We start from the raw sequence: 26,613 nt of genomic DNA, 5'->3' as shown, positions 1-26,613 counted from the left end.
AAACAAGCACTACCCGTAATTATGAATATCTTCAGTTATGACGTGCTGTCATAGACATACATCATGTATACAAAGGTACTCTTGGTCAATCATTGAATGCTCTGTCATGTTTCAGTTCTTGTTTATCACATCCCTCAGGCGATGAGAAACCATGGATATCTGCCACACATTGGCATTTCCCAGGTGGAGAGGAAGAACTATGACCAACACCTCACATACTTTCAGGTATGTAGAGGCCCAATATGTTGTGTGTGTTTTCTTATTCAGTTGAAATGCTTCCAATAATAGCAAGTGACAATACGCTTAACACATGAAAATAAACAAGCAGATGCTTGATATGGTTTCAGGGGTCAAGCAGACAAGGTGGCCAGCACCGAAAGGAGGTTACCAAGCAAGTGCTGGAGAGGGAGAACTGACTCCTTTATTACAGACGATATCCCCAAGGTTTGTTTGTTTGTTTGTTTGCTTAACGCCCAGCCGACCACGAAGGGCCATATCAGGGCGGTTATCCCGAAGGTATATAATCTAGTACAGAAACAAGACTTTTATGGTTTATTCTGAAGCTTCAGGTCAGAGACCTGCCTCAGGATGATTGTCTTTATATGAGAGAGAGAGAGCGAGAGAGAGATAGATTTCATTTACATGCAAGCTCAAATGTTTATCGCATAGATTATGTTACTCTTATTGCTGCCTGCTCATCATTCATTTGCACATGTGTGGGTTTTTTTTGGATTGAAGAGTACTTGATAACATTCTTAAAGTTTGGTTGTTGTACAGGTGATGAGTCAGATCTAAACATCCAAGCTGAAAATGTTCGAGGGGCATATTTTCACATCAAGGAAGTACGTAATAGCTATGTTGAAGTAAGGAAGAAGCATCAGTTATTTAATAGGGATGAAATGTAAAGATTAAAACAGATATTATACATGTAGAAATGTACTAGCCTGTCAAGCAATTTATGAAACAAAACAAATGTAAAGCCACACCAAATTCAATGCAAACAAAGCATAATTACAAATAGAGCATGGTGTTATTTCGTGTACATCAACCATGTTTTCATGAATGGTAATGTGTCTTGAATGTAATAATAAAAATGGCAGAAGTTTAAAGAAACAAAACCTTACTGAGGAGAGAAACGAGAGAGCAGCAAAACAAACTCTCCCAAAACATCAATAATTCAGACTTTACTCATTTGATTACTGAACTGAAAGTTTCATCTTCATGTGTGTAACTTTTTTTTATTATATGTCTGACAGATAACTCCAATTCTAGGAGAGGATGTTTGCCGGCGCCCAGCTCCCCGTACCAGCAGCGAGATGCGGATTAACCCGCATTTCAAAATCCACATTGCATAGGGCTACAAGACGATGGTCCGCTACGATCATTCAGAGTGCCCATGGTAGGTGCATTTACATACACACCGAGTTCAACATTTTTTGTCTGCATTATGTTACTAGCACTTTCAAAGTGTCAGATAAAAGTAAATGTACAAATATTTAAGCAATATTTACATTGATAGTACAACATTCAATACTAAAGAAAATTCACAATCTCAATGCAACTTCTGGCTCTGACACAATACATGTAAAGTGGCAAGTTATTGAGGTCTTGGACATTTCTTTTTAGTTACATGCACATAAAACATTCCAACTTGTACTAAAACTTTTCAGCTGCTCGTATGGTGGCCCAGAGGACATGAGACCCCACGAGTGCTGTGTTGCTGAGGTGTATTTGCCGTCCCAGCCAAAGCTGACCCTCAGCTTTTCAAGGATGATGGTCAACACACTAGCATGTTCGTGATGTAAAGGTCAGTATATATATCTTTGTTTTCAGATGAAGTGGACATGATTGTCATGTTTTTTTTTAGTTCCAACAATTCAGGGATTTTGTTTGTTTGTTTGTTTGCTTGCTTAACGCCCAGCCGATCACGAAGGGCCATATCAGGGCGGTGCTGCTTTGACATATAACGTGCGCCACACACAAGACAGAAGTCGCAGCACAGGCTTCATGTCTCACCCAGTCACATTATTCTGACACCGGACCAACCAGTCCTAGCACTAACCCCATAAAGCCAGACGCCACATCTACAATTACAGTTCCTAGTACTCAGTACCTGTCGCAGAATAGGACACGTTTCTATTTTTTGGCTCCGGTGCAACGGTGCAGCCAATCAGCGCACTCATCACTTTCTCCGGAAATGATATGTGAGTTGCTTCCCTTGTTCCCCCAAGGTAACTGATCAAAAACATGGCACCTCCGATGACCGATGAAGAGACGTTCGATTTCATCGAGCAACTGGAGTACCATGAATGTCTGTGGAATCAGGCTGTACAATTTTTTTTACAATCGTTCGGCATCGAAAGAAGCCTATCTAGATCTTGCGCGGCGATTCAACTAGACTGTGTTTTAAAACCGTGCTCTTTTGCGCGCAAGTTTGCCGAATAACCACAAAATGGGTCACCACTTGTCAACACATTTTTTGTTTGTTTGCTTAACGCCCAGCCGACCACGAAGGGCCATATCAGGGCGGTGCTGCTTTGACATATAACGTGCGCCACACACAAGACAGAAGTCGCAGCACAGGCTTCATGTCTCACCCAGTCACATTATTCTGACACCGGACCAACCAGTCCTAGCACAAACCCCATAATGCCAGACGCCAGGCGGAGCAGCCACTAGATTGCCAATTTTAAAGTCTTAGGTATGACCCGGCCGGGGTTCGAACCCACGACCTCCCGATCACGGGGCGGACGCCTTACCACTAGGCCAACCGTGCCGGTGCCAACACATTGGAGTCACTACGTCACAGTTTGCACGTGAATTTAGTGCAGCGATCACCGTGTTGATGTCTGTGTCAAATAACGGGCAGCGCGAGTAGAGAAACTATGTCATATCACAGGGGAATCCCCTACCGGAGCAGGATCGGAGCGTGTGTGTGAGAGGGCAGGTGGAGAGCGGAGACAATTTCCTTGCTCCGCTCCGCTCTTGCTCCGCCCGTGTGTGAGCCCCGCTTTACGCAGACACAGACATTGACTATAGCAAATTCGACGTGTTGGGATGTGTTACCTGCGAGACATCTGTGGCTACTAGATTGTGTACTCAGTGCGGCGTTGCCAGCCGCTGCAGCACATACTGTCAAGAGCTTTGGTTGCCTCACCTGCGAAGTCACTGACCCCAAATCCATTGTCCCAATCGCCTTCAAGAAACCCACGATCAAGACTTCCATGCCTGTCAAGATGCCGGTATCACTGAAGCCAAGCCGACCTACAGGCCAAAGACATTGCTCGATATGCCCCAAAACCCATCAACAACGATGACATCAACACGGCCTTCCTGAACGCTATCCACGGAGGTCGATGCCCAGGAGGAAAGTCAAGCCATACTCCCCAAGGAAGAGGAGACTCAGGAAGAGAGTGACGCCGGTATCACTCAAGCCAGAATATGATAGAACAATATTGCAGCGTGTTCACATCCTCATGGTTACCGTGAGACAACAAGCCTTTCCTTTCCTTTATTTGGTGTTTAACGTCGTTTTCAACCATTCAAGGTTATATCACGACGGAGACAACAAGCCAGGGTGGTCGACCCCGAGAGGTACCACAGGCTATGTCAAAACAGCATCACAGGCTATGTCAAAACAGCATCACAGGCTATGTCAATACAGCACCACAGGCTATGTCAAAACAGCATCACAGGCTAAGTCAATACAGCATCACAGGCTATGTCAAAACGGCACCACAGGCTGCTGTGCGTCAATAGAAGATTGTTGGTTGTCCATTGCTTCTAGATTGGGTTTCACAAACACCACCACAAACTTTAAAAATTCACTAACTCACAATTACTTTTGTCAACAGGATACGTGGGCTGTCAAGTCGTGGACGCCACTTCTTCACACCATGGACGTGTGTTTATTTACAGATCCGTTGAAACGGAAGCAAGGAGACGTAAGCAGATCCGTTGAAAAGAAAGCAAGGAGACGTAAGCAGCATGTCAACACAAAGAAGCACCGAGGCAGACGTCGGTGTCCTGTCGCAGGCTGTCCAGGAGAAGTTGTGGATTTGAAACGACACTACGAAAATGTCCACCCTGATATTCCCTGCTTCGAAGTTAAAAAGTTGATAAAAGACTCTAAATCTCGACCAAAACGGTCTTATCCGAAGAAACGATGTGCACTCAAGTCTTGTTCTTGGGTTGGAACTAGACCAGACAAGCACTTGCAAAAACACCACCAGCTTTCAAGAGCAGAGGCACTTGAAACAGCCAAACAATGCGAGAAACAATGCGAGAATGCCAAAACTCCTGACCCAAATCGGGTCACAGCAGATGCACTTAGTTAGTTAATTAGCTATTGCTTTTCGGGTCCAGCGGACCATAATAGGCCAAATCAGGAAACCACAAGTTTATCATTACACATTTTTAGATTAAAACAATTCTAATACATAAAATCCATAACGTCACCCGAAGGCAACAAAAAAGTCAAAGCAAAACCCTATATGTCAAATAACTTAGGTTGTTTTAAAATTCAAATCTTAAAATAAAGACCAGACTCCTTTAAGAACCCAAAAAGAGCTGTAGAGCTGACCTCTGTAAAAATACTTTTCAAACTCGAGGTGCAACAAATACTTTTCTCGTTGATCATACAGATCAGCACACTCGGTGATAAAATGATTCACAGTAAAACCACTATCACATGCGTAGCACCATGGTGCCTCTTCTCTTTTAAGCAGATGAACATGCGTTATATAAGTGTGACCAGTATGTAACCTGGCCAAAACACTTTCTTCTTTTCTATTTGAGGCCACAAAAGGAAGTGGCTTTGACAGGTCAGGAAGCGTTTTATACAATTTATTTTCCGTGCAGGTAGACCAACGGTCTTGCCAGAGTTTTAATCTAGAGCATCCTTTGCTGCCTTGTCAGCAACCTCGTTGCCGTGTATGTCCATATGACTGGGCGCCCACATAAAATTGATAATCTTGCCTTCAGAAATAAGTTTAGTGTGAAGGTCGTGAATGTCGACTAAAAAAGGATGAGTAAACTTTCTGGTGGATATCGCTTCAAGAGCTGAAAGCGAATCAGATACAATCAAAAAAGACTGATGTCTGGATTGATAAATTAATTTTAATGCCAAGATGATGGCCCTAAGTTCCGCCGAATACACCGACGAACCATTAGGGAGCCGGAGTTGAAGTGGTTGATGTAATTTCTTGTTAGAAACTGCTGCCGCAGCAGCTGAATCGTCTTTGAGAGAGCAGTCAGTAAAAATAAATTCATACTCTGTGTACTTTGAGCACTACTCAAGAAACAGCTGTCTAAAGACTTTCTTTCTTTATTTGGTGTTTAACGTCGTTTTCAACCACGAAGGTTATATCGCGACGATGCCTAAAGACAGAGTCCGAGGTTTTATTCTTCTTGAAAGAAGTTAGGGAAAAATTGACGGTTGGGTTTTCTAACTGCCAGGGTGGAGTGTTTGTTGTCAAAGGATCGTCACAGACAGAATCAATATCTATAACAGCCCTTTCACATTCAGAAAGCATACGTATTCCGAAAGTTGGTATTTCAGTAGGTTTGGCTAAAAATTTGTCCTTCAGAATATGATTAATAACACATTCATGAGCAGGGTTTTCGGTGTTTGCCTTTAGCTTAAGGTAGTAGTCACCGTGAGGTGCGCAGTAAGATTTCTTTTGTGCAGGCGAAGCACGGATTCAACTGGGCAAGAGAACTTCTCAAAGTTAAAGTGATTTTCCATGGCCCGGCTGTGGAATCATCGTTCAGCGTGATGGGCGGGGTTATTGACTGTAACTCGACCAGGATGGCAGTTGAAACCTACTTGTCCATTTGTTTGTTTGTTTGTTTGCTTAACGCCCAGCTGACCACGAAGGGCCATATCAGGGCGATCTACTCGTCCATGCCTTACGAACAAGCAAAAGATCTGCTGTTCAGAACTTTACCAGAAAGGATCCCCTGCACCCCCCAACTACCAGATGTGCCGTGCCGTCTGATGAGGGATCTTTCTTTACTTTATTTGGTGTTTAACGTCGTTTTTAACCATTCAAGGTTATATAGCGACGGCTGATGAGGGATGCTGCCTAAAAAAAATAAAAAAAATAAAAAGGCAACAGAAAGAAAGGGAGGAAATTGAACAAAAAAGAGCTGCCTTGTCATTAAAACATCAGGAACGCCCAGCCGACCACGAAGGGCCATATCAGGGCGGTTTGTTTGTTTGTTTGTTTAACGCCCGCCCAGCCGACCACGAAGGGCCATATCAGGGCGGTGCTGCTTTGACATATAACGTGCGCCACACACAAAACAGAAGTCGCAGCACAGGCTTCATGTCTCACCCAGTCACATTATTCTGACACCGGACCAACCAGTCCTAGCAGCTAAGCACTAACCCCATAATGCCTGATGCCAGGCGGAGCAGCCACTTTCTTAATTTGGTGTTTAACGTCGTTTTCAACCACGAAGGTTATATCGCGACGGGAGCCACATAAACCTGCACGCCGATAGCAATACTTCTCTTATTTAATCAGAACCAGAACTCGCTACTACCTACAATGGATACCGCCAATAAGGAATGGTTTGCACTCCAAATTGGCTTCAAGGCTACGGCGGCGTCAAGTGCCAAAGCCGTAGCAAGAAGATACGGACTCTTGACTCCAACATACATTTCTCCTCAAAAACTGTGCACCAACGCACAAGGTGACATTGTGTATGCGGAGGGAAGACGCCCTTTGTACGACTACCTGAAAACCACGAAGGAAATAAAAGAAAACCTGACCGTCAAGTATTCCACCAAGCTGGAAGCTTTGAACAGCTTGCCGGATGACCCCAAACGACTAGTGAACAAGGTGAAGGGGTTGTTGAACGTGGGCTCAAAGAGTCTTCTAGTCGCATACCACGCAAGATGCGAGGATATTGATGAGACATGTTCCATTCGTTTCGGCATGAACCCGCACCTTCATGTACTCGTGGACCAACAGCCAACGGGCCCAGAATATCTGGAACTTATCCGTGCCGTGAGCAACCTGTCCGGTACGATATTTCCGTACAGGGTGACTGATCTAGACCGATACCTTGCCCAGGTTGCTCATGAAAACTTTTATTTCATGGGTGCTACAACGCAAGAACTGCTTGACGCCTTCTGTACATCTACACCGGAAATTGTTCACGGAGACGACCAATTTGAATTCCATACCACTGCATGACCGGTAAATGTTTTGTAGTACCCGGAGGATGCTTTCAACTTTGGTTCGCTGTGATGTTGATAGTTGGAGTGTTATGACTCGAATGATCAATACGTACGCTAATAAATTAAAAACCACGTGGTATACGTCATTTCACTCATGTTTTCACTACAGCTCGGTTAAAGTCCAATAAGTGATTAATTGTTCCAGTTTCTCACCGGGACTTTTCATATGTGTTTTCTCTTGGTTGGTACTGTGCATTGTGATATAAATCAAATCTATGGTCATTATTGTGAGCATCAAGTAAGCAGCAATCATAGGTGCGCTGTACTACACCTGCACAAACTGTAAGGGAAACCATTCCCCGTCCTCTTTCTTTCTTTCTTGACGCGGACATACAAGCCACACGTGACGAGTTGCGTTCCCTCCCAGTGGGGGTTGGCGATGTTTCTTCCCTGTCTCACGTCAGGATTCCACCCTCAGCCACGATCACGTCTGCCGACGTGCGAGCAAGCGAACTGGCTTACGCCAGCTACGGAGAGGCTGTCCCTTGGGACTCTGAAACTTCCGTATGTGAGTCGGGATAAGATATGTAATTTAATTGTTCATTATATCATCATTTAATATGCCAATGAGAGTGTAAACAAGCTGCCTGATGGGAGATAGACACAATTCTATTCTGTTGTTAAAACTTCAGTATCTGCTGTAACAGATAGTCTTGTGGTCCATCACCAAAGACAGCACACAGTCCCTGCTGGAAGAAATGAAACGGGTGAAAATCGACTTCCGCTTCTTAAAGGAGCAAGGTGATGACACCCTTCTAATCAAACTGTTCAGTGGCGTGTACAGCCGTTCACAAATATAGGTTGTTTCTTTTTCATATTCATGGCCTTGAGAGTGTGGTGGTGTATGTTTACACGAGCACTTTCTTTCTTTCTTTATTTGGTGTTCTTAACAAGGGTAAAAGGAGAAACAGAATCCGTTAGTCGCCTCTTACGACATGCTGGGGAGCATCGGGTAAATTCTTCCCCCTAACCCGCGGGGGGTAAGACAACACAGAGAAATGTAATAATCCATAAATACATTAACATAAGAAAACTTAAAAGTTGATCTGTTTATGTTAATGCTATGAATATGCCTGTGCATGGTCACAGCAGCAAGTAATTACATGGATAATATTAATAGTACCTTTTCTCTTACACACAACTCAGGTATTGGTTGGTTTGTGCTTTTATGTCACTGTTGTTAGTATGTACTTGTAGACAAACGATAATTATGTTTGCTTTGAGAAAGTATGTCTATGACACTTTTTTTTTTAACAGGTTCACTGCAACCAGTTATTGACGACAGAACCTTTCTGCTTACACAGAACTGAGGTAATTGGTGAAGACATCACTTTTGTATCAAATGCAAGCAATACTAAAGAGAGATATATATCAAAAGTACTCAAAATGTTTAGCTGAAAATGAAATACCAACACTGTATATCCGTGCAGGTTCTTGGCAACCAGTTATTATCGTTGAAGAGGAAGGAACCCAGCAGCCTTCACAGAACAGACTGCAGAGATCTGATTTTGTACCTCACCAAGGTAAGGCAATTCAGCAACTCTACCAATGACATGAAAAAACATGTGTGCAATGCTATGATACACACTATATACAAAAAAGACACTTCAATGTCAACATACTATCTTCATTGTCTGTGCAGGTTCACAGCAATCAGTTATAACTGTTGTTGAGGATGAGACCATGTAGTCTTCTCAGAGGCCTCGCGCCCCCTAATTGGCGTAGAGGCGCGTCCCCCGGGTGGTGGATGGGGGAGCCTTCTCTACTAACTTCTGAGAGAAGGTCGCATCACTCTCGATGCCGTGAACCTAATTAGGATCTTTTTCTTGTTTCTTCTCTTTCTGCCTCCCCTAAGTCCTTTTACTTTCCTTTTCTAACCCATAAAATTCTCCACTTCTTTTCCAAAGTATGGTGAATCCCGAGTTTGTCATGTGTGACCAGGGGATGAATGGCTGACACCTTAATATTCAGTCGTAAGCACATGCGTTTGGTTTTGGTTTGGGTCGACGCCAAATGACAGTTTTAGGCCGGGCGACAGGGCTGGACGAGAGGGGGGCTTTGGGGGCTTTAGCCCCCCCCTCCCCCCAGCCCAACAAAAAAAAAGAGAGAGAGAGAGAGAGAGAGCTTAATAAAAATAGTATTGCAAAAAGCCGCTACCGCCTCATCTGTCTATTTTTTTCCTCTCTATTCTGGATAATTGTAGTAGTATTCGGTAAAAAGACGATTGTAGTAGTATTCAGTAAAAAGACGCGACAACATGACCTTGGAATTTTCACTTCCTGTACAAATCTTCAAATCATCATGCCGAAGCAAAAATCCATAACATCGATTTGATTCCTGCCAATGTGGTGGAACATGCTGCACAAGGCTTCAACAAAGTTCCGGATGGAATTCAGGGCCTGGCAGACCTTCCAACTATCGATGAACTTGAAGCTGAGTACAACCGCTGGGTATACAAATGGCAGCACAAGGACGATGTTCCATCGACGGCACTGGAAGATCAAATTTATACTTAGGAACCACGCATATTTAATACCATACTTCACAATAGGTATATAAAAAAAAAGTGAAATACAGGAATGCCTCCCAAATGGTTCTCCCTGATAATCATTAACTTTTGAATGCTTACAGAGAGAAATGATAACAAATCGACCTCAGCACAGAGGGATGTTGGTTGCCGATGACAACACCACAGGCTATGTTGATGACAGCACCACAGGCTATGTTAATACAGCACCACAGGCTATGTTAATACAGCACCACAGGCTATGTAGATGACAGCACCACAGGCTACGTAGATGACAGCAGTCCACAGGCTATGTTGATGACAGCACCGCAGGCTATGTCAATACAGCATCACAAGCTATGTCAATACAGCATCACAGGCTATGTCCATACAGCATCACAGGCTATGTCCATACAGCACCACAGGCTATGTCAAAACAGCACCACAGGCTATGTCAATACAGCACCACTGACTATGTTAATGACAACCCCACAGGCAGTTTGCGGGACAGCAGATCACCCTTGCTGACCACACTGTCCTATCACTTGGATTTCAGCTTGTTGCTAGAGAGGACACACAGTCTCTCCTGGATCTTACACTCCACGTGTTAGATGAGCTGTGCTATCTCAACATTGACCAACAGGGAGAAGACCAGCTCAAGGCCATGCTCAGAAATATTGTGGGGCTCATGTGAGACAGAGCTAACGTCATGAAGTCGTTTCAAGATGCTACAGAGGCAAAGAAAAAAGAAATCCTGCAGACAGATGAAGGCATAACCAGACAGTACTGCAACGCACACTTTCTCTTGGGGATGTCAGCTGCAGCTTCAAAAGCAATGACCTCAGTGGAGAAAGCATTTTTGGAGTGTGTGCAGAGGGTCTTCTACAGCAAATCAACTACCTGATCGACGAGGGAATAAGCAGCAGCAAGGGTTCCAACATGGTGATTTCTCTGTTGAATCTCTTTCTGGAGAACTTTGGAGTGGGCGAGCAGCGGATGGAGATGCATTGTGACAACTGCAGTGGGCAGAACAAGAACAAGTTCCTGATGTGGTATCTCGCCTAGCGTGTCATGAGGAACTTGCACAGTCAAATAACGGTCAACTTTATGCCTGCTGGCCACACCAAGTTTGCTCCGGACTGGTGTTTCTGCCTCTTGACCAGGCCCGGTTTGCTTCCTTTTCCAACTTTGTGGAAAGCTGGCGTTACACAAACCCAAAGAATGACAAACTAGTTAGCAACATTCGAAGTCACAAAGGGTGGCTCCTGGTGCTTTCGTCAATGAAGGAATTGAGCCAAAAGCTGATCGTGGAGGAGGAGGTCTTGACACACCTGTGCCTGAGAAAGTGTAACCAGGATCACGTTGAGAACCTTCACAGCCAAATACGTGGCTACAATGGTTTCAACGACCACCCGGCCTTGCCAGCACATGTCGATGCACTCCGTTGCCCGTCTTGTTCTTCTGCAACATCAGAGCTCTTGACCAGCACAGTTGGCCTAGTGGTAAGGCGTCCGCCCCGTGATCGGGAGGTCGTGGGTTCGAACACCGGCCGAGTCATACCTAAGACTACCTTCACCGGGCTTCGTGTTTGATACCCCGATTATGGCATCCTGGGTCCTACAGGACCCATATTTTTCAAAGAAGGATAAAACTGTTTATACTGATTCGGATGATGTGGGTACCACAGGACCCATACTTTTTAAAGAAGGTTGCACAGAGTCATTTGCCTTGGCGATGTAATTCTTTTGTTTCCGTGAGTACTGATCATCGTGACACATTGACAAAATGGCATCAGCAAGCAAGGCAAACCTCGAGGAAGCTTTCAGAAATGTTGGGTAAGCCATTTTAAATCCTTTGTTGTCTAAACTTCGTTGGTACTAGAAAATGAACGGCACTGTAATAAAGTACTTTCAACAAGTCAGAACATGATCTCTTTGTGTACTTGGAACTATTTATTCATTTGGGTGTGATAATGAGATTCCCACGTGCTTCAGTTATTTAGCTGAGCTCGAAAAAAAATATATCAACGTGCTGCGCGTACTGTCTTGTGTTTTATAGACTACTTTGTAGATGTACAGTGATGATCAGTGATGCATGGTGAATACAACGTCCTAGTGAGTTAACACCATTTTCACCCTAATGTTAGTTCTGATTTCACCAATATTTTACATCCTTTGTGTCTGTAGCGCGGACGTGCCAAAGGGGATGGTGCATATCCTGCACCACGTGGGTTCCACCAGGCAGGATGTGTACAGGTCAATGTGGAGCAGCCTCATAGTAAGTTAGTTTTACTGTTTTCATTTATACAAAGTGTACTGTTTGTTGATGGCACAGAAGTGTTTATTTATTCGATATCTGGCCTTCTAATTGGAGACAAAGAATGTGTGCAAAAACGTAGATTATCATGTGGTCATTTTGATATTCACACTGTATACCAAATAAGTTCTCATTGCAATGATACTTGATATGTTGCACACACACACACACACGCACACACCAGAGAGAGAGAGAAAGAGAGAGAGAGAGTGAGTTTTCTAACTCGTAACTGAAATTACTGTGATTTTTTTTATACAGTACGTTGGGAAACTGTCGACGTCTGGAAAGAGGACACTGGTGTATCCCACCCGCGTCGCTGGGGCCGATTCGCCCGGCCCCTCGTCCATGGGTTCTACTGCTTCGGCAAAGGGATTTCCGGCCACAGGATTTCTTTCGAGGGATCGTGGCACTTTCAAATCGTTACCATCGACTTCCGGTTCGCATCCTACGGGAGTTCCGGTCGTAGGTGGTAACGGCAATCCGTTTCCTGCCTACGCTTCCGCTCAGGCGGTTGCGGACGGTGGGGGACAGGATGGGTCAGCTTTCAGAGCTTGCCCTTAAGCAGGGTCAGAAGAAAGGCGGTTCCACGCAGTCTTCGTCTTTTCGTGGCTCTGGGCAAAAGACGCGGTCGCATAGGGGTGGCAGCCGTTCTCGTCCCTATAATAAGAAGCCTTCCTTCGGGAAGAAGGGGTCAGGTGGTAAACCTAACCCCCACTGAAGGCTCCCCGATCCAACCACTCCTCTAGCCCCTACCCCTTTGGTAGCGGGCGGCCTCTCAAGGGCCGTTCCAGCTTGGTTGTCTCTCGCGAGCAGCCCTTGGGTTATGGGAGTGGTTCGATCGGGGTTCCGGTTGCTCTGGTTAGAGGACAAGGCTCCTTTAACCAGAACACCCAGTTTCAGGTTTCCCGCCGATCCGGAGGCATGTGCCGTCATTCAGGCGGAGGTGCTGCTGCTTTTGCAGAAGCATGTGATAGAGGAGGTCATCGATCGTCGATCCCCGGGGTTTTACGGGAGACTGTTTGTCGTCCCGAAAGCGTCAGGGGGTTGGCGACCGGTGTTGGATCTGTCTCCCTTGAACGGCTTTCTCCGGAAGGTTCCGTTCAAGATGGAGACTCCAGCGTCTGTCAGGGAGGTCCTTCGTCTGTTGGACTGGGTCACTTCCATCGACCTGACAGACGCATACTTCCATATTCTGATGCACAGGTCAGATCGAAAGTGGCTGCAGTTCCTGTGGGGCGACAGGGTGTTCCAGTTCAGGGCGCTGCCGTTCGGGCTCTCGTTAGCGCCTTGGATCTTCACCATGATAGTGCGCCAGCTTTGCGCTTTAGTGCGGCAGCAAGGTTGGTTGGTTTTTGGGGTTTAATGTCTCTTCAGCAGATGCTAGCTGCTATTCGAGACCGATGCAGTTATTTTCTTTTCCCTTCATATGGCAAGTTCTACGTTTCAGACTATTTACATTCAAATCTATCACTGTAAAAGAAGGTTCTAAAAATTAATAATTTTCACTTCTGGTACTTTAAATCTTGTAAAAAATCTTGATCTCTTTTAAAAAGTTAAAAATCTTGTCCGGGGGAACATCCCGGAATAAAACCTTCAGTGTTTCCGCATTGTAGTGTTTGTCTCGAAATTCTTGAACGTCTACACATTTTGTGAGAACATGTTCTAATGTCCATGGTTCGTCACATCCAAAACAGTATGGTGGATCTTCACCTTTCAGCAGATACGAATGTGTAATGTGACTGTGCCCAATGTGTAAGCGACAGAGAACTGTCTCTTCTTTCCTGTTGAGGCGACATTGGGGTAGACTGTCCGACAGCTGGGGGACGATCTTATGAAGTTTATTTTCTTCACATTCGTCCCATTCACTCTGCCATAGGTACTTTATGTACATGTTGGTGCGAGTTCTGAAATCTGAATGCTTTGTGTGTTTGTCAGTGATGAGTCTTTCTCTGGCTTCTTTAGCAGCTTGATCAGCTGCAGAGTTGCCTCTAATTCCAACATGGGATGGCACCCATGCAAACACAATCCTTTTGCCTTCTTCAATCAGAGATGCATGTAGCTCTTGGATTTCGACCAACAGTGGGTGATCTAGCTGAGTTCTCTTCACGGCGGTAAGAGCCGATAGGGAATCCGACAGAATCAGGAAGTCTTTCTTTTTTGACTGATATACCTGTTTCAGAGCTAGCTGTAAAGCTTTCAACTCTGCAGAAAATACAGAACTGTCATCCGGAAGACGGGCCGAAAAGGCCCTATCGAGTTTAGGGCCAGTGACAGAAGCTGATGCCACTTTACTTTCAGCTTTGGACCCATCAGTGTATATTCGTTGATGGGAAGGAAACTCGGTACAGAACTGGCTAAAACACTGTTTAAAAATCAAATCATTTGTCTCTGACTTCTTTAACCTTGTCAGATCGAGTCGAACAGCTGGATCTGGCAATGTCCATGGAGGTGTTTCTGTCCATCGATTTTCACTAACATGATCGAGTTTTATCTTTGATTCGGCCAGATGTGACTGAATCCGAGAAGACAGAGGTGCTCGATCATTTGGGTGACTTTCAAAAAATTCAGAACATTGTGGTTGAAATACGCATTGGTAGGCTGGATTTGTAGGCATAGCTTTCAGTTTCAACACATAATTTAGGGTGAGTTTCAGGCGTCGCAGCCTCAGAGAGGGTTCTTTGGCCTCAAAATATAAGGACTGTACTGGAGACGTCCTGAAAGCTCCCAGACAAAGACGTATACCCTGGTGGTGTATTGTGTCTAATAGCCTTAGGTTGGATTTTGCGGCTCCACCATAGACGACACAACCATAGTCCAACTTGGATCGGATTAAAGCACGGTAAAGTCTGAGTAGGACTGTGCGGTCAGCACCCCAGTCCGTATGAGAAACCACTTTCAATACATCCAGAGCTTTCAGACATGATGTTCTCAGATACTGGATATGTTTAAGGAATGTTAGTCGACGGTCAAAGGTCAGTCCTAGGAATTTAAATTCTTCAACAACCTTGACAGGATTACCATTCAGGACCAGAGAGGGTTCTGGCATGGCTCCCCTTTGTTTGCAAAGATGCATACAGACAGTTTTGCTGGTGGAAAATTTGAAACCGTTCTCTGTTACCCATTTTTGCACCTTGTCGATACATAATTGAAGCTGCCTTTCCACTCTATGTAGGGATTTGCCACGCACACAAAGTGCAAAGTCATCAACAAACAAGGATGACTCGGATCCTTTCAGTACTGCCTTTACTATGTTATTGATTTTGATGTTGAACAACATGGGTGATAGAATGCTTCCTTGAGGAACACCCATCTCTTGTTGACAGAACTCTGATAGGTTGGGACCGACCCGTACTGTAAAAAATCGATTACTTAGAAATCCTTCCACAAAAACAGGGAGACGTCCACGAAAACCCATTTCATGCAAATCAGCTAAAATACCGTGTTTCCAGGTCGTATCGTAAGCCTTCTCGAGATCAAAAAATATAGCTAGTACATGTTCAGATCTCGCAAAGGCCTCTCGAACGAAGGTCTCAAAACGTACCAAATGATCAGTGGTGCTGTGTCCCTTTCGGAAGCCACATTGCACATCACTTAAGAGGTTTTGTTTTTCTAGGTACCACACCATCCTAGCGTTGACCAATCGCTCCATGGTTTTACACAGACAGCTGGTCAAGGCTATCGGACGGTAATTGCTGGGGTTTGTATGATCTTTACCTGGTTTTGGAATGGGGACAATCATCGCTTCTTGCCATGAAGGTGGAAAGGATCCACTCTCCCATATGTGGTTAAAAACCTTCAGCAAGACCAGAAGACAACTTTCTGGTAGGTGTGTGAGGAACTGATAATGTATTCCGTCCAGCCCCGTTGCTGAGTTGTTGCATTTTTGTAAGGCTTGTTTGAGTTCAGTTATACTGAACAACTTGTTGTAGTTCTCCTCATTCTGAGATGAGAAGTTTATGGGTTTACGTTCTTGGGTGGCTTTGATTTTTTGAAAATCTGTGCAGTAATTTTCTGTTGATGAGTTTTTTTTCCATTGTTGAAGCCAGAACGTTTGCTACTTCATTCTTTTGGGTTATAAGGGATCCATTTACCACAAGGTGGTTAATTGATGCAGATCCTTTTTTCCCTTTGATTTTACGAATAGCATTCCAAACTTTACTTGATGATACCTTAGAGTTTAAGTTTGAGCAAAAAGACCTCCAGGATGTTCTTTTAGAATGTTTTATGACAGTGCGACTCTTAGCGCGAAATCTGAAGAAAGTCAACTTCTTGCTAAGGGTCGGGCATCTGTAGAACCTGTGTAGACTTCTCTTTCGCTCAGATCGGGCTTCTTGGCATTCTTTATTAAACCATGGCACTTTAATGCGGTTGTTTGAAGATGTTTTTGGGATGTACTCAGTGGCAATGTCTTGTAGAGTGTTTGTAAAAATAGATGATGGGTCGTCACTTCCATCAAAGACAGTGTCTTCTGTGAGTTGGACAGAACATTCGGCAGTAAAAGACAGCCAGTTTGCCTTGTTCAGGTTCCATCTCTGGGGGGAAGCTTCTTCCAATCCATCTATTTGAGACATCAAGATAGGGAAATGATCGCTACCACATGTGTCATCATAGACTTTAAATTCAAAGTCTAGAACAAGAGAGGTGTCGCAAATAACTAGATCTAGTATGGACTTGCATCCTGTTGCTGGATGGAGATATGTTGGAACTCCATCGTTTAAAACGCATAGATTACGATTGTCTAAAAAATCTTCTAGAATTCGTCCTCTCGTACTTAGAGAGTTGCTGCCCCATAAAGGGGAATGAGCGTTAAAATCTCCCATTAAAACAAAGGGAGCTGGAAGCTGATCAATAAGATTTTCAAGATCGTGCTTCGTGTAACATTTTGATGGTGACAGATATACACTGCAGAGAGTGATGGTTTTATCTAATGTCACTCGTGCTGCGACGGCTTGAATGTTTGTACATAGGTTGATCTCACTACAAAGTACACTTTTCTTAATCAAAAGAGCAACTCCCCCAGACGTGTTATTGTCTGAATGGTTTCTAAAAACATTGTATCCAGATACATTAAAATCTTTGTTTGGTTTCAGCATTGTTTCCTGTAATGCTGTAGCAACAGGATGAAATTTGTGTAAAAGTAGACATAATTCTTCATAGTTAGCTTGGACCCCTCTACAATTCCATTGAATAAAATTGGCTATGTTTGTTTAGTTTTAAGAAGTTTCTGCCTCCATACCCTCTTCGTCGGATAAACTCCCAAAATGATTGTATAGTGTGATGGGATTTTTCTCCATTTTTGGGGTGCGAGGCGATCTTTGGGGCAGAGTAACTTTTCCCTTGTCCGGAGGTGTTCGTGGTGTGGATTGAGTAAGGTCCACTACCTCCACTACCTCGACGGCCCCCTTCCTGTGAGTTGCCCTGTGAACGGGCTTCTGGGTTGGGGTGGTGAAGCGAACCTCACCAGGAGACCCCATAGGGTCCTCAATTGGGGTGGTGAAGCGAACCTCACCAGGAGCCCCCACAGGGTCTCCAGTTGGGGCGGTGAAGCAAACCTCACCAGGAGACCCCATAGAGTCTCCAGTGGGGATAGCCCCACCTGTGCTTTCATCTGTCTGTGTACAAATACTTTTGTTTCTTGTGGGCTCTGTCCTTTTCAACATGGACGGGCCTGCCTGGACACCCACAGACCTATATGAAATACTGGTCTGGGTGGGTGTTGACTTTGTTGCAGGTCTTTGACTGACTGCTGCCGCAAAACTTTTCTGGAAGGAAAAAACATTAGTTTTTTCAACCTCCTTCCTGGCGTCTGAGAAAGACATCTTTTTCTCCGTTTTTGTTTTTTGAATGGCCTGTTCAAACTTGTATTTTGGACATTCTCTGGAGGACGGGGAATGGTTTCCCTTACAGTTTGTGCAGGTGGGTGGTGATGTGCAGGGACCTTCGTGAGGATCTCCGCCACACCTCTCGCACACTGCCTTCTGTTTACATCCAGCCTTTGAATGTCCAAATCTTTGGCATTGGAAACATCTCATTGGTGATGGAATATACAAAGTCACTCTTATTTGAACAAATCCCACTTTTATTTTCTCAGGGATGGTTGGTGTACAAAAAGTGACGAAAAGGGTGTTGGTGGGTACTCTGATATCGCCCTTCCTGATCAGCACCCGGTACACATCAATGACACCTTGATCCTTTAGGCTTTCTTTTATTTCAGCCTCACTGAGGCCCTCCAGCTCTCGGCATCGGATGACTCCTTTGCTGGTGTTCAGGCCTCTGTGAGGACTGACCTTGACCGGTCTATCAACAAATTTCTGACCATTCAGACGGAGAAGACCATCTGATGCCTTTTTTGAAGGACATTCAATCAGTAGAGAACCATTTCGAAGCCTCTTAATGTTGTCTATCGTTGATGATACTCCTGCAATAACCTTCTGTATCGCAAAAGGCGAAAGTTTGGAGATGGGCTGTGCCTCATCTGCTGTCTCAACAACAATGAAACGGGGCCAGGCCTCGCTGATGTTGTTCTTTGTTGCTCTGACTCGGACTTCATCGTCAGAGTCAGAGTCAACGCAGTATCTTCGTTTGTTTCTGTTTTGGGTGTTTGAAAAAAAAGAAGAAAAAGAAGAGGTGGCCATGTTTGAGGCCTTTATCTTCGTCGCATCTGATCCCCACCCACCACGGAGCCCAACAAGGGGACGCTTAGGTGGAGCGGTTATCCAACTCCAGAGCGCCAAGGATACAGATGGATATACGCAGCGATAAGAGGAAACATATGGTATCAATCTGTAATAGGAGATTTAACTCTTTCCAAGCGGAAACGGGTTAGGTAACAACTTGGCATAATGTTCGTCAACTCTTTCCAAGCGGAAACGGATTAGGTAACAACTTGGCATAGTGTTTGTCCCGACTACCGCCGCCCCCTCCTACCGCCGCTTGCTCCTTTAGCCAAAGGTCCGATGCAATATGCTCAAGACATATACCCAGACTTGACCAGCCGATTGATTGAAACGGGTAAGCCTTCTTCAACCTCCTGTCTTAGATAAAGACTGGGCCAAAATGATGTGTTGGCGCTACAAAGTCGCAACTAAGTAAACCCCTCAATCATCAGGTCACCAGCCCAAACCGGTACAGGTCGCAGCGCACGGCAAACACGCTGGGTCTTAAGAAGACCACAGAGAAATAAGGATGTGGAAAAGAAGACTTTTGGGAAGTGAAATAAAGGTGACGGATCCAGTCAGGTAGAAATAAGACAAGAAAGGAATCAGAAAACTGCAGGGAATAGTAGGGAGAGTTTTTTGGAAGGAAATATAGGTGAAAGGACTGGTAAGGCAGAAATAAGACAAAAGAAGAGAAGTAAAGGAGTGGGGTAGCTTGGTGGAAACACTCCCGCCGCGTGAAGGCGACCCCATGGGAGCGCGGCAGCAAGGGATTCATCTCAGAGTTTATCTGGACGACTGGTTGGTCCTGAATCAGCTAGAGTCCCTGTGCGATCAGCACACCCGGATAGTCTTGCAGACTGCGAGAGACTTAGGTTTCTCCGTGAACCAAGGGAAGTCCGACTTGGTTCCCTCTCAGCAGTTTACGTATCTGGGCATGGTGTTCGACACCCGAGCTTGGACTGTTTGTCCCGCCCAGCGGAGGATAGACAAGCTACAGGATCTGGTCAGGTCCCTGTCGAGCCTCCGCCACGCGCCAGTCAGGGTATTGGCTTCACTCCAGGGCCAGATGGAGTCGATGTCTACCCTGATTCCGCTGGGCAGAGTTCACAAACGCCCGTTTCAGGCGTTTCTGAACTCTGCCTGGGATCCAGCCTCTCAAGGTTGGAATTTGTCTCTTCCCCTTCAGGGATGGTTCCTGGAGTCAACGAGGCAGTGGTTGGATTCGGCCTGGCTGACTCAGGGCGTTCCGATTTCACTGCCCCTTCCGGAGTTGCATCTCTTTACCGATGCTTCTCTTCAGGGTTGGGGAGCTCATCTGGAGGGGAACACAGCTTCCGGTCTTTGGGACCAGGCTCAGAAGTTGTTGCACATCAACATTCTGGAATTGGAAGCAGTGCGCCTCGGGCTTCTGGAGTTTGTCGCCTCTCTGCGAGGCAAGCAGGTGTTGATCCACACGGACAACACCACTGTGGCCGCGTACCTGAACAAGCAGGGGGGCACGCGCTCGCTAGTTCTGTCCAACAGAGCATGCGAGATTCTCACTTGGGCGTTCCATCAGGGGATAGTGATCTCAGCGAAGTACCTTCCGGGGTGCCTGAACATCTTGGCAGATTCGCTCAGTCGCTCATCGCAGGTACTGCACTCGGAGTGGACTATCGCGCACCAGGCACTGCGGCGTCTTTGGACGCAGGTGGACAAACCCCTCTTGGATCTGTTTGCCACCCGGTTCTCTCGGCGTCTCCCAGTCTTCGTGTCTCCGGTACCGGACCCGGAGGCTTGGGCGGTCAACGTCATGGGAATATCCCTTTATCACTGCTGCGCTTAAAAAGTGTGGGTCCTGTGTTACCCACATCATCCGAATCGGTATAAACACCTCCATCCCTCTTTGAAACGTATGGGTCCTGTAGGACCCAGGAAACCAGAATCGGGTATATCAAACGACGTCATTGCTGATTGTTTTCTAATTTGACCGATTGACTTAAAATTTGGGTCATAGGAAGCCATGCAGGTGGCCGAGGAATACACCAAATTTCATTAAAAAATTCGTATTAGCACTGGAGTTATGGTCATTTTTATGTGCCTCTGGGTCCTGTAGGACCCAGGAAGCCCGGTGAAGGTTAAAATTGGCAATCCAGTGGCTGCTCCGCCTGGCGTTATGGGGTTAGTGCTAGGACTGGTTGTTCCGGTGTCAGAATAATGTGACTGGGTGAGACAAGAAGCCTGTGCTGCGACTTTTGTCTTGTGTGTGGCGCACGTTATATGTCAAAGCAGCACCGCCCTGATATGGCCCTTCGTGGTCGGCTGGGCTTTAAGCAAACAAACAAATCCGAGCTCTTGGACAAGACAATCAGTGCTGGTGCCAACTGCCATCCTGATGGTGGACACCATCCCATTGTCAACCCAGGTACAGCACACGTTGAACGTGGTTCAGAGAATGCTGGTCGTGCAGACTCCTTCACTTGTGAGAACAACTTGGCTTCCTCTTCCTCTACAGACTTGGAGATGGAACTGCCACCCGTCGACTAAGACATTGTTCAGTACATTGCTGGTGCTGTCGTGAGGAAGTTCAAGCAGAAAAACGACTGTCCACATTGTGTGGGAAAGTCCACTATCAATGCAAATGAGGCAACTGGAGAAGCTCCCTCACTTGTGTCCCTCAAGGAGTTTAAATTTGGATGCCTGGTTCGTGTCAGTGAGCTACTGCTGCAGGTTTTCAAAGACTTCGAACTTCACTTGAGAGTGGCTACATCAAAAGGATTGCCGAGAGCCAACCCAAGGCAAACTATAGTGAACAATTTTGTCACGGCCCAAACAGATCATCTCAACTGTGAGTGTGAATGTTTGGCAAGCCTCATTGCTGCATATTGCAACATCAGGATCTACCATGAAGTGAAATTGTTCAATCAGCTTTTCTTTCTTTATTTGGTGTTTAACGTCGTTTTCAACCACGAAGGTTATACAGTGGACGCCGCTTAATAAAACCGCGGTTAATAGAGCCAGCCGCTTATAAAAGCCGATTTCAGACGGTCCGGATTTATCACTATATCTTATGTATTAGAAAAAGCCGGTTAATAAACCCAACCCGCCGCTTATTAAAGCCAGTTTTCTCAGAGAAATCACGTAGTTTGTGACTAAAAGTCACATTATCTTGTTCTGATGTGGAAGACGACCAACAAACAAACACTCATAAAATCGTTCTTCTCTGCTCTTCTCTGATTCGTGACGGTGACAGTGAAATTATTGATGTACCGAAGTGATCAAAGTACGCGTACATGTACATAATTAAAACAAAAGTTCAACATCCTTCGTGAAGTTTTGTTTAGATTCAAACAAGTGTAAATGACGAAAGAAAGTGACTGAGTGACGTAAACAAAAGAGAAGATTTTTTTCTTTCTTCAAAAATGACGTATTCTGGACCGCCGGTTAATAAATCCGCCGCTTATTAAAGCCATTTATCGTCGGTCCAGAAGTGGCTTTATTATGCGGCGACCACTGTATCGCGACGGGGAAAGGGGGGAGATGGGATAGAGCCACTTGTCAATTGTTTCTTGTTCACAAAAGCACTAATCAAAAATTTGCTCCAGGGGCTTGCAACGTAGTACAATATATTACCTTACTGGGAGAATGCAAGTTTCCAGTACAAAGGACTTAACATTTCTTACATACAGTGGAGTCCAGCTATAACGAACCCGGTTATAAAGAAATCCCGCTTTTAAGGAACTGCCATTGATTTCCTGGCAGACAGCCTTCTATTTCTTACTTGTTACTTTCCGGCTACATCGAACCTTTTGAACTCATTTGCATAACGAACCCCTCTTTTAACAAACACGTTTTCATCGCCCCAGAGCCGTTTTGTCTCTAAAAGTAACAAGGCTACAACGAACTGATGTCAATAATTGTCTCCAAAGACACGCAGGGTTCGTTGACATGGACGCAGAGAGTGTCAGTCAACCCCAACCATCAATCCAAAGTGACACTTGTACTGCACCAGCGCGATACGACGAACTGGATGTGGAAGTGCCCTTCAGCGAGTATGTCAACATGGATGAAGCAATGTCCACAACAGAAATCGCGAGCATCAGAGACATTGTACACAGTGTGCAGGGGGAAGCATCGCAAGATGGAACAGCCAGTGAAAGCGGTGAAGACGATGACCCAGAACCGCTTCCAACACCAACTGCCACAGAAGCACGTGTTGCTGCCAATATCCTACGTCGCTACTTGCAGGCAAAGTGCAGCGATGTCTGTGAGTTGGATTTGCTCTCCAAATTGGATTGTACAGTGGAGAAGTGTGCCAGTTCTGAGCAGCGTCAGACAAACATTCTGGACTTTTTCAAGCCTTAGTACGTGTGTCGCGGCAGTGTCAGTGTCAGTGTGTGCAGTGTCTTTTTTGACGGACACGGAGATTGTACATGTACATACTTTTACACGACTTTTTAAATTTTACTTCTAAAATTGTGACAGTAAAGTGAACATTTGAACTATGCCTCTCTATGGATTATATTATGAAGCTGTTGAAAACATGCAGAGAGTGTTCTCTCCAAGGAAAGATCGATGGGACGATCATTTGAAGGTGAGTGGGAAAACTTGTCTTGAGGCCATTTAGGGTTGAAAACTCTACAGCGAATTACTGATATAACAAACTAAAATGTATCTCCCCTGAGATTCGTTGTACAGTGGTACTCCCGACGAACGACCCCCCCATCAGAGACCCTCTCCCTTCTCAGACCTCATTCTTGCTGACGGATTAGTTTTGCTATATAAATCACCCCCCATGGCCGACTCCCCCCAGAACCCGATTTGCGACCGACTAGTTGTTACAATTTGCGACCTTGTAACGACATTTTCAAATCAAAACCTAACAAAAAATCGTAACGTTTTGCTTGAATCTCTGAAAAAAGATCGCAAAAATCACTCGGCCGGAAATATAACAGACGACGCGTTTAGGTCTCGATTGCGCATGTCCGACGTTCACAATGTTACGATCCCAACATGCCCTTTTCTTTGTCCACTTCCTTTCGAAAAATCAACAAACACACGCGCGAGCATCAACGATCTTCTTCTTCGACCATGGCTTCGAACTCTCCTTCAACTTCAAACGCTCAATCGCGCGGAAAGAAGAGGAAAATTTTGACTCTGGAACAGAGGATGGAAGTGGTGAAACGGAGCCGTAAGGGCGAAACGGCAATTTCGATCGCGCGGTCGTTTGAGGTAGGAAAAACTCAGATTCAATCGATCGTCAGCGACCAAGAAAACGTGGTCAATCGATGGGAGACCGGCGAAAATTGTTATGAACTTTGCTAGTGCAGCCTCATGCACTCAGGACCTTATGCGGTTTGCTTTGGCCAATAACTTTCCCGACATGGCTGATGTCTTGCTCAATTTTGACAGTCAAATTAAGAAAGAACACTTGAAGAGAAAGTCTCAAGCTTCTCAGACGTCCATGAAATCTTTCTTCAAACCAGTGTAAAATGTGACAGGTGTATAGTCCTCTTCCAAATACTGACACCCATATGAACATAAACTCTTTTGACTCCCAAATATTTTTTTAAATACATGTAGAGGATACAATTAAAGTAAAAAAATATAGAAAAAATACATACCTCTTGCTTTTTATTGAATTAGGTTATCAAATTAATTCACCAAACCACAACTGTAATTATGCCACAACTTCGACGGACCCTGAAGGTATTTCTCTCTTTCTCTCTGTCACTGACTTTTTCTCTCTCACTGTCTTTTTCTGACCTGACCTCACCCCCCATGAAAGACCCCCCCCTTTTAAGACCTAAATTTGTCAGATTTTGGGAGGTCTTACATGGGGAGTACCACTGTACCCGGACTCCACTGTACTGCTTGACTAAAATCTTTACAAAAATTAAGTCCTTTGTACTGGAAACTTGCATTCTCCCAGTAAGGTAATATATTGTACTACGTTGCAAGCCCCTGGAGCAAATTTTTGATTAGTGCTTTTGTGAACAAGAAACAATTTTTGTAAAGATTTTAGTCAAGCAGTATGTAAGAAATGTTGACTATATTCTATACAAGAAACACTTAACAAGGGTAAAAGGAGAAACAGAATCCGTTAGTCGCCTCTTACGACATGCTGGGGAGCATCGGGTAAATTCTTCCCCCTAACCCGCGGGGGATACTCAAGAAGTTGCTAAAGCAAATCTTCCAAAGTCTTTTTCAGAATTTCCGAGAACAAGATGTGTGATTGACTGTACCGAATTTCGGGTGGAAAAACCATTTCAACCTGCAGCTCAAAGACAAACATTTTCAAGCTACAAGCATGCAAACACAGCAAAGCTCTTAGTTGGAATCCATCCAGGTGGGGCAATAACTTTTCTATCCAGAATCTATGTAGGAGCTATTCCAGATGCGACCATTGTTCAAAAAAGTCAATTCCTTGACCTCGTCGAAAGACAAGACGATATCATGGCTGATCGTGGCTTCAACATCCGCCATCTTTTGTTACAAAAAGGGGCAACATTAAACATTCCTGCCTTCAGCAAGGGTAAAAATCTGTCCAAAAAAGCAGTTACAAGATCTCGTCGTATTGCAACTGTGCGCATTCATGTTGAGAGAGCCATTCGTCGCATGAAATGCTTCAAAATTTTGTCTGGTGTCATCCCAATGAAGGTGCGATTTTCTCTTAATCAAATTCTGACAGTGGTTTCTGTGCTGGCAAATTTTGACAAACCTCTGTGCATGTGACTTTGAGTACACCGGAAATAACATCACTTCCTTTTGATTTCAACCCAAACATCGGTACAGTCCATCACACATCTTTACCACATACTGTAACTTTGAAACTGTATTATATACCCTGTATTCGGGTTGGCCCAGGACTTTATTCATTTTCAGACCTATCATGAATATATTCAGGCGAGGTTCACGTTTATGAATGTAAATGAAGAATAAAGGAATAATTTGTGTACACTGAAGATAGCAATTTATCTATAGTAGGAAATAATGCAAAAATGTGTAAGCTGTTCTGTTTATAGGTGCAAACATTAAGTCATTTGCAATTCTAGCATAAATGGCAGTCTCCTGTGAGTGATGCATTTCTTTCTTTCTTTATTTGATGTTTAACGTCGTTTTCAACCATTCAAGGTTATATCGCGACGGAGTGATGCATTTAGTACTTAGCTAACTTAGTGTGTATCGTGAGAATGTTTCTGAATAAAAGCCTGAAAAAATGAAGACATGAACAATAAATATGCTTGGCGTTTGTGATTGTAATGTGTAAGTTTAATTCATTATGTTAGATTCATTCTTCTTAGAACATTTTGACTTACTTTCGACTGTTCTTGTTGGCGGTCGTAACAATGTCAGTCAACAGGACAGCATTCTGGTGGGCTGTAGCACGCCGCACCAATAGACATGGCCCTGATGTCACACTGGTCTTCTTGTTGTCATCCCTGAAGTCAATGACTTCATAGAGGGCCGCTTGCACATGACGACAACAGCCATCAATCATATAACAATGAAAACAACACACACACTGAAATAGTACAAAGTAGTAACACACACATGTACTGTCTCACACACACAAGCGTGCGGAGTTGGAATCTAAAATAATACAACCTATCATTCGAATCACAGTCTAAAATAGATTCACCATTGTATTTGTATTGGTCAAATCTGATCTTTGACTTGACTTGACTTATTCCTGTACTCCCTGTGGAGCATAGGGCCGCAACAATTTTTTGTTGCGGTTTCTGTAGCAAGTTGGTTTTTTTGGCGGGATGGAGTTGCTAACCCCACGCCCAACCCTCCTCCTTTATCCGGGCTTGGGACCGGCTGAAAGACCTTTAGGGTGCATCCAGGCGGAGTTAATCTGATCTTTAGTACAAACATATTTGAGCTGCTATGTCGATGAT

At 44.7% G+C, this 26,613-nt stretch overlaps 2 long non-coding RNA genes across 2 annotated transcripts in view; one reads left to right on the top strand and one right to left on the bottom strand.

The window, feature by feature from the left end:
* Positions 1-26,613, bottom strand: part of LOC138972661 (uncharacterized) — a 392,401-nt gene that overhangs the window by 54,771 nt on the left and 311,017 nt on the right. The window lies entirely within an intron of this gene.
* LOC138972660 (uncharacterized) lies at positions 868-4,592 on the top strand. The gene is made up of 3 exons (XR_011457700.1): positions 868-1,399; positions 1,691-1,807; positions 3,855-4,592. It is a non-coding gene; the product is annotated as an uncharacterized lncRNA (long non-coding RNA).

Source organism: Littorina saxatilis, linkage group LG8 (genome assembly GCF_037325665.1).
Source record: "Littorina saxatilis isolate snail1 linkage group LG8, US_GU_Lsax_2.0, whole genome shotgun sequence".
Taxonomy (NCBI): domain Eukaryota; kingdom Metazoa; phylum Mollusca; class Gastropoda; order Littorinimorpha; family Littorinidae; genus Littorina; species Littorina saxatilis.
This window is presented reverse-complemented; position numbering and strand designations above follow the sequence as displayed.